The sequence below is a fragment of the Marmota monax genome, unplaced genomic scaffold (genome assembly GCF_021218885.2).
Source record: "Marmota monax isolate L192 unplaced genomic scaffold, Marmota_monax_Labrador192_F-V1.1 WCK01_AAM20220418_F8-fsc00160, whole genome shotgun sequence".
Classification (NCBI taxonomy): Eukaryota; Metazoa; Chordata; class Mammalia; order Rodentia; family Sciuridae; genus Marmota; species Marmota monax.
In genome coordinates, this window is record NW_026694183.1 from 103185 (window position 1) to 112258 (window position 9074).

A 9074-nucleotide genomic window follows, 5' to 3' on the forward strand; every position below is an offset into this window, starting at 1 on the left:
GAATCTTTGAGAGAGATAATTTGTTCAACCTAGTAACCACTTTGCCATGCACCTTAAAGTGTCACATTGTCTACCATGACACACACAGGAGAACTTACTTGTTTCAGATATTGGACAGCACACCTTGGTAGATATTTATTCTAAAGAAGATATGCAAAAAGGACATCCATAATAAGATGTTCAGACTCTCCAATCACCAGGGAAATATACAAAGCCATGCAGAGATGTTACCTCACACATGTTAGAATGAATGATTTCAAAAGGTGAGAAAACAAGAACTATGAAACACATGGAGAACAGAGCACTTCGTCCCCTGTAGGAGACTACGTGTACTGGTAGAGCCACCATGGAAAGTGGCACAAAGATCTCTCTGAAAATTGAGGATGAAACATGTATGTGGTGCAGCAATCTCATGTCTGGGAGTGTGACTGAAGGGAAAGAATTCCTATCTCAAAGGGACAACTGCAAGTACCTGTTCCTTGCAGAACTACTCATAATAGCCCAAACATAGAAGTAACCTACATGTCCACCAGGGGATGTGGGGGTACAGAAAATGTTGCGAACATCATTGAGCCTCCTAAATAGGGAAATACTGCACTGACAGGACATAAATGAACCTGGGGGTGGTGTAGGAGGTGACTTTATTTAAATACAAGTGCCCTGTGACCTCACTCTTGTAGAGAACTCCACAGAAACAGAGTGGATTGAGGGTTGAAAAGAGGTGGGTAGTAAGGGACATGGGGGTTGGCCAAAGTTACATTATGACATAAATCTACTCTGGGGATCCGTTACACAGCATGGACCCTGCACTAGTAGAATTGTGTTGTGTTCTTGAAATTTGCTGAGATCCTGAGTGTCCTCACCACACACTAGGTAGCCATGGAGGTGATGGTATATTAACTAACACGACTGTGGTGATCTCTGCTCAGTGTACTTCACATCAAGTTTCCTGTTGTGCACATTAAATGAACCACCCAGCTCACCTCCACCTGCCCCCACAAATTCCATATCCTGTGTCTGGCATACCCGTTCCCTGTATATACTCCAAGATCCAACACTTCTGCCCATTCCCTGTGTTTGCTGCGCAACACCCTCAGTCCCATGGTGCTTAACCTTCAGGCACCTCAGCTCCTCCATGAATGGCATGTGTACCCCTGACCACTACCCACCACCCTCTAAGGCCTGAAGGCAGCCCCACCTACCTGCTCTTCCCTGGGCCTCCCTTTATTCCTCTCCATTCTCTAATTATGTATAAGGTATACTTTGGGGGAAATCTATTTATTCCACCTTGATCCCAGCTACCTTCTGGATCGAGATTCACTCCTTGATGATGTTCTTTTTGCCACATCACTTTGACAGCTTTGAAATGCTACAGCTTTTCCAGGAATTTATCCCAATATCTAAAAGGTTTCCTATATCTGAATCTCTTCTGTACTCAAATCAAATTTTCATATAAAATTAGACTTTCTTATAAGCCAAGAGAAAAAAAGAATTTCTAGGTCTCTCAAATATTCCCCAGAGGATTCAGATTCACAGAAAACCTGTGTCTCATGTGGCATTCTTGGAGGATATTATATGGGTGATGGAAAGAGTTACCAGGGCAATCAGTGGAAAAGAAATCTGTATCCCTGTGTAATAATAGTTTTATCCCCAAAGACCCTGTAGAGGTCTGCCTCTGAGGCCTCCTTTGTCACCCCTATCCATGGTGATTTCCAGGACCTTGGTATGGTCCATCTCCTAAAAGTGGAGGCTTGAATGTTCTGACACTTTGTTCCATGGCAGTGGTTTTGCGACACTTCATTTTGATTCCAAACACCCGAAGGATGCAGACACAACATTGGCTTCCCTCTCCAGGCCCTCCAGCCTGAACTGTTAGGAGGGGTGGAACCTGATGGCCATCCAGGCATAATACCTGACCAGGCCCTGGAATCCCTATGGACCAGGCCTGAGTGACCTATTCCTCCTTGAAAATCATTGACAAGTATTATCTTGTGTCAGTGCCAGGAGAACAACGAGTCTGGGACTCTCCAGGGAAGACAATGAGGCTTCATCTTGGGTCCTTTTCTGGATGCTGCCCGCCTGCTCTTTCCCTCAGCTGATTTCAACCTGTGACCTTCTCCTGTAATAAGTCATAAGGGGGAGCACAATACCCTTCAACTTTCCCTGAGACCTACCAGGGAACTGGTGAACTTGAGTGTAATTTGGGAATCCTTGAACTTGCAGTTGGTGTCAGAAGTGAGGGTGGCTTATGCAAAATGTGCTCCCTCTGTTTTGTAGTTTAATCAGAGAGGCAGAGTCAGAAAAATCAGTGTGATAAGTGCTCACATCTTGAAAAGGGATTCAGGGGGAGAAATATCCCTTATCCATCTTATCATTTAGTAAGAGTTGTGAGGGCCCAAGACCTTACAGCAGTCCCCAAGGGATCCCACTATAAATTTATGAACTTCTTACTGAGAAGGAGAGATGATCAATCACCCCAGTGATGGTGACATGCGATTTCAGATGCTCAAGATTGTAGTAGAAAAATTTATCTGTTGGTTACATAAAATACCACGAATGAAGGGCAGTTTGAGAGGATGAAGGGTGCTATGTTTATCTTGCCTTTATTCTTATGAGATAGTAGGATGGGACTACATGATCGGCCTAATGCTATGTAGAAACTATGTATGTGAGATTATTTCCCAATCATAAAGGGTTTTAGAAAACGTAACTCTGCATATATGAGGCACATAAAAGACACTGATTATCGTGTGCTGTAAACCCCTGAGCTCTGAGGATTTTGGTGAGCCTGCTTTCCTTCTAGGATTTAGCGGGGATCCTTATTACTAAGATTTCCATCCTGACACCACGTGGATCCAACACTCATAGCACAGTTTCTCCCAAGTCCCCTGAGTGCAGAGCCACCCAAAGGACCCTTGTTCTGGTGAGCACATTTGGATTGGTTTCCACCCTCCACCTCTTTCCCTTTTCTATGGCTCATTTTAGTCTCTGGTGGTGTTTGGTGTGGGGAGCCACCTGTGGCCCCTGGGCTGAGCTTGCTCCCCCTGCCCTTGAGCAGTGGGGGTATTGGTCTGGATCACACATGAAAGCTGTTCAGGAAGAGTGGCCTTTACCCTCCCTAGGCAAGGGAGCCTGCTTCAAGCCCTACCTGGATGTTACCTAATGGGGATGAGCAACCCCCTGAAACCTGATTGCCCTGCACAATTTGGAGAGAACATTCCACTGAACCTTTAATGTGTCCCCTATAATAATAAAGAGAATCTGGGTGCTGGTTCTCTTACTCCTTCCAGTGCTAGAGCTGAACCTTGGGTCACTGAGCTGTCCTGACTTAGAAACTTACATCCCTGTGCTGCGTGGTTTCTTCACCATTTTCTTAGTTATGGATACAGCCAGCTCCTTTGAACCCTGTTCATATCACCAGCCTGGCCAGCTGGGGATAGTATGGTGAATGTGCTGCCCTACTTTCTGTGTGTTTTCCCACTCTGAGCCCCTTGATACTTTCCCAAGATTCCTCCCTACCTATCTCTCCATTTTCAGAAATGTTAGGTTGTCTGTTTTGCATGAATTTCAGTTTTCTTCTCTCTCATTATTCTGTAAAAGGCAATACAGAAATGTAAGAGTAAGACAGATCCTTCTATGGGAGACATATAAGTGTTGTAAGCGGTGCCTGTTGGACCTGCCTAGAAATGCAGGAGGTAAATACAGCCTGCTGGCCTCACTCTGGTTCACAGTAGCCTCCTCACTGCACTCTTCATCAAATGTGGACTGAAACAATTAAATGCATCAGTCCTACGACAGCACTTGAGGAATTAAAGCATTTCCTTCAGAGGTTGCTCTTGGAAAGATTCACCAAAAGTGAACACAGCAAGGACCGGGCAGTGGACCTTGGTCTGAGACAAGGGCCTTCCATGTATGTGGACATCCCCTGGGAGGGTGGATGTGCTGTTTTGTTTATGCTTATTTATCCTGATAGAGAGCTTTGGGCTATAAGACATCATCAACCACAGGATAGAAACATGTTTATTTAGTACAAAGGGAAATGAGACTCCAGGAAGGAAAGACCAATTCCCAACACATCAAGGGTTATGGACATCCATGGAAAAGTTGTGCCGGAGGAGTCCCCAGATCCTGAACCTACACAGAGAACAGCCTTGAGAGTGCGTTATAAAGCCTTCACAGGGACGTGAGGGGTGGGCCATCTAAGGGCTCCATTAACCACACCATGCTCACTCCACCCTGAACATAGATTGCCTTTGTCCTGGAGAGCTCTCTTCTTAAAAACATCCTCCTCAGGACTGCATGATAAAGCCAACTCTAACGTTGTCCCACTCTAATGACAATGTCCCAGATACCGTTTCCTGTGATATCTCACTGCCTCATCCCCAGACTGGGCGTGCTGGACATGTGAAAACTTCAGGGACTGTGTGTCCATGTGGATGTCAGAATGGACAGATGGTTTTGATCCCTGTGCCCCAAAACTTTAGGCTTCAGAAATCCAGAATAAGAATCATTCCATATTGAATGGAGAGATGACCTTAGGATCCTGAATTCAGTAGAGCATCAAGGAGGGAATATGGAAAGGGGGCCTCTCAACCCAGAGGGAAATTTCACTTCGACTCACATGGGTAAAGCTGAAAAACTTGGGTATTAGCAGTTGTCCTTCTATGACAAAACCCCAGAGGTTGGATACAGTATACAGCACAGATGGTTATTTATTTCACTTTCAGGGGTTTTTTAAAAAAATATCTTTTATTTATAGGTGGACACAATGTTTCTTTTATTATTATTATTTTTAAATGTGGTGCTAAGTATAGAACCCAGTGCCTCATGCATGCTAGGCAAGCGCTCTACTTCTGAGCCCTAACTCAAACCCACTTTCAGCGGTTTTGAGCATGACACCTCCACCAGTTTCTCTGTGGCCCTCAGGATAGCAGATGGCATGGGACTCTGTGTGAGAGGGACAGATGACATGGTGAGTTTGAAAGCCAGAGACAGGCTAGGGCCAGTCCACTCTTTCATAAAAACCCTCTTGAGAGCTAGCCAGGTCCCATGAGATCCACGTTGGTCATTTCATTGGGAAAGACCCAGTGACCTGTCTCTACCAGGCCTCACCTGATAAAGACCTTACCACCTCCTAACATCGCCACACTGGACACCAGGCTTCCAAGACAAAATTCCTGGTGGACAAACCTCAAGCACATCAGATATTTAAAGAAATACTAGATGTGGCCTGAGAGACCCTCTGGTTCTGTGGCTGTTGTTGGGGAGGAACCCATTTAGAACCTGTTCCAGTCCTTCTGTGGATGTTGATCTATTTCTCCCTCCTGTCAGGATTGGAGGTCAATATTGGGAGAATACATGTATCCACACTAGAGGATATCAGTTACATTGGATTGAGCAAATGAGTCCATTTAACTGACTCTCATTTGTTCAGATGAATCCAGTGACTTTCAAGGTGAACAACTAGCACCACATTCTTCCTTTTCCTGGTACCTGTGTTAATATCCTTCCTATAGGTTTCTCTGTCTCCATTTCTCTGATGATACCTTCAATGATGCTGCCACTTGTTGAAATGAAGAACAGGAACCACCTAGACTTGTGGTAGAAACTTCTCAGGGAAGCAAGGAACACAATGAGGCATGCACAGCTCACTGCCAGTCCTTCACATGACAGGCCTCAGTATTTCCTGCTCCCTCCAAGTGAGAGACTCTGCCTCCAGGGACCAAACACTCCAGGGTCCTCTTAAGACATGTTATGAAGAAACCTATAATTGTTTTTGCTACGTGTCACCTTGGGAGAAAGTTTTCAGCAGTGTCCTCAGGTCCCCAGCCTGCATGCGCATTGCTGCTACAGGCACAGTGATAATTGCAGGTCTCAGGGGAGGTGAGGTCACAGAGTCACAGGCTCATATCTCAGGACATGGCCACCTCCCTGCAGCACGTGTCTAGGTCACAGAGCTCTGTGCACTAGGATCACCATCCTGGTAAAGAGAAAGAACCTGTTGAGTAATGCACAATCAGTGTGAGAGCAGCATCTGGGAGGGAAGACCCATCTCAGGAATCTGGGTAAGTGATCACATCAGAAAAGGGGGTGCTGGATGGAACCCAAAGAAGCCAGAGCCACAAAGGGAGAAGAAGAACTGATGAAGAATGGGCTCCAGGTAGTAAAGATGAATGGGGTCCCAGCCTCAATGCCAAACCATGATGGATCCTAATTAACTTAATGTGATCCTCATTGACAGTGATTGCTATGGTTTAATCCAAGTGAAAAAGAAATGTGATTTTTCATGGTGTACAAGGATGTTGTTTGAAATTCACTCATCTGCTCAGTTTCTCTTATAGGGAATTCCACCCTAAATCTCTGTGATTTCTAGTGCTGGACCTATAAGTCTCTCTCTGTCTGTTGTGTGGATTAGGAGGAGCTCACAGGAATCCTCTAGTTCTGTGCAGAGAGAGAGCTGATAGTGATGCTTGGGAAGAACATATTCTCTGACTCTGAGCATGGTGCAGCCAATGAGAACAGTAATTGTACCAATCCTGAAAGCCTCAGAGTTCAAGGAGAATGAGGACATTTCTCTCTGATGTGGAAACAACATGTATGGAAAAGTGGACATGATTATTACAGCTTTCAACACCACCTGTCAGATGTGCATCTGTATGCCTGTCCATAATATTCTGATTGGAGGGAACTCAGCATCTGGTCTAGGAATCTATAGTGGAGCAGAATGCAGTGCTAGGGGTGTAGGAAATCTCTTCTCTGTCTGTTCAACTTTCTGTGAACCTAAATTTCTCCAAATGATAAACTCTGTTAAATTATGCAGTCAAAGGACCTCAGAAATTCTGACATTTCAATGTTAAAATGAACATGTTTTCATGCCACATAAGCCAGTTAGCATGGGAGCCTCCTAGTGTGATGACATCACCCATCTCTCTTCCTTGAAATAGTTTTTTTAACTTGGATATTAATTAAGTCGTATACATTTATCTCTTTTAAAACCAGTGAATATTTTGTTTCTACTCTAAATTCTGTTATCACATATCAATGCTTTATGTCCCAATATAAAGACCTGGCTTGGGAATGTGGCACAATTCCTATGATAATTGTCATTGTAGTTGGGCTCCAAACACACCTCCAAGTGAGTCATGGGGTAGTTATCCTGATGGGGAGCCTGTCCTGCCTCATTGCTTGTGACCAACCAGGGGACAAATGTCTGCAGTACTAAAGTTCCCTCGATGTATCTGCAGTTATTAAACTATCTAAATGTTCATTTATAATTGATATTACATGTAGAATAAACCTTTATAAGCAAGTGGAAACATTTTCCTAATAAGAAGTTATAAAGTAGCACTCATCAGAAGACATTAGCAATGCAGAAAAGCAGAAGTAAAATGAGCTGATTGGTAGAAGAACCCTGCTCACTAGCTTTAGGGAAGCTTGGTGGTTCACATAGCCCCAGCCCATTTCAAGGCTCCTTATTGCACTGGATCAGTTATGAATTTCTGTGCCCAAGTTCTCCTTGTCATCAGCAAAGTCATCTCAGCACCTGCCTCATGTTGTGAAGACTCAATAATCACCATGTGCTGCCTTTTCAGCTGGGATTTATACACACTTCATGTCTCAACTATTCATACCAGGATCATTACAACCTGGTAGTTAAAATAAAACCTTAAGAAAGCTTTCACAGTGGGAACTCTGGGGAGTGGGCAATGCTGGGTTCTGTTTGACAGGACATGTGCAGCCCAGGCCTCCTGTTCCCCTGCAGGACCCGCTGGGTGGGACAGCAGGGAACTGGCAGGATGGCAGCGAGTGATGTGGCTGTAGGAATCATCTTCCTGGCACAGACTGTGGCTGGAGCTCTGGGCAATTCCTCTCTTCTCCTCCATTACCTGGTCCTTTACTTCACTGGGTGCAGGGTAAGACACACAGACTTGATTCTTTAGCACTTAATTGTGGCCAACTTGTTAACTCTCCTGTGTAGAGGAGTTCCCCAGACAGTGGAAGCTTTTGGAGTGAAAATTTTCCTCAGTGATGCTGGATGCAAGCTGCTTTTCTACCTTCACAGGGTGGGCAGGGGTGTGTCCATTGGCAGCACCTGCCTCCTGAGCGTCTTCCAGGCCATTAAGATTAGTCCTGAGGACTCCAGCTGTTCAGAGCTTAAACTAAATATTCCCAAGTACATTGGCTCCTCCACATACCTGAGCTGGGTCCTGTACCTCCTTGTAAATGTTGTTTTTCTTATGTACATGACTGGGAGAAGAAGCAACAAAAACATCACAATCCTAAAAGATTTTGGATACTGTTCTGGTGTTCGTCAGGACTCAACCACACACTCACTGCATGCAGCATTGCTAACATTCCCTGATGCCCTGTGTGTGGGGCTCATGCTCTGGGCCAGCAGCTCCATGGTGCTCATCCTGCACAGGCACAAGCAGAGAATGCAGCACCTTCATAGGTCCAGCTCCCTCAGGTCCTCCCCTGAGTCCAGAGCCACCAAAACCATCCTCCTCCTGGTGAGCACCTTTGTCTCTTTTTACACACTTTCCTGTATATTCCAAGTTAGTTTAGCTATTATTTATAATCCCAACTGGTTTGTGGTGAGCACGGCTGCGATCATCTCTGGGTGTTTCCCAGCTGTCAGCCCCTTTCTGCTCATGAGCAGGGACTCTACTGCATCCAGGATCCACTCTGCCTGGGTGCAGAATAGGAAGAATGCCAGTCATGTGAGAAAAATATACATCATTTAGTTTTGTACAATCTCATCTCCACAGACTTAGTGATAAGTCAGTGACACTGTAAGAGTGCAACACAAGCACACACATTTGCATAGTGTGTTATGTGTGTCTCTGCATCTACCTGAGTATGTCTGCCCATCATTCAGATAATGTTTATTATGCATAAAACAATATTAGAATATTTTATGTAAGTTTTGCAAATTCAAGATTTTAAAATAATTCTCATTTACTAATGACAATGTGCTTTAATATAATGTTTATTTATTGGATGTTTGTCTTGCCATTTTAGTTGATTAAGTGGTTAAAATGCAATGAATATATATATTTTTTACCTAATTCAAT

At 44.5% G+C, this 9074-nt stretch overlaps 1 pseudogene; it reads left to right on the forward strand.

Annotated features, from left to right (window-relative positions):
- Positions 1-7787: 7787 nt before the first annotated feature.
- LOC124107761 (vomeronasal type-1 receptor 4-like) lies at positions 7788-8744 on the forward strand (annotated as a pseudogene).
- The last annotated feature ends 330 nt before the right edge of the window (positions 8745-9074 follow it).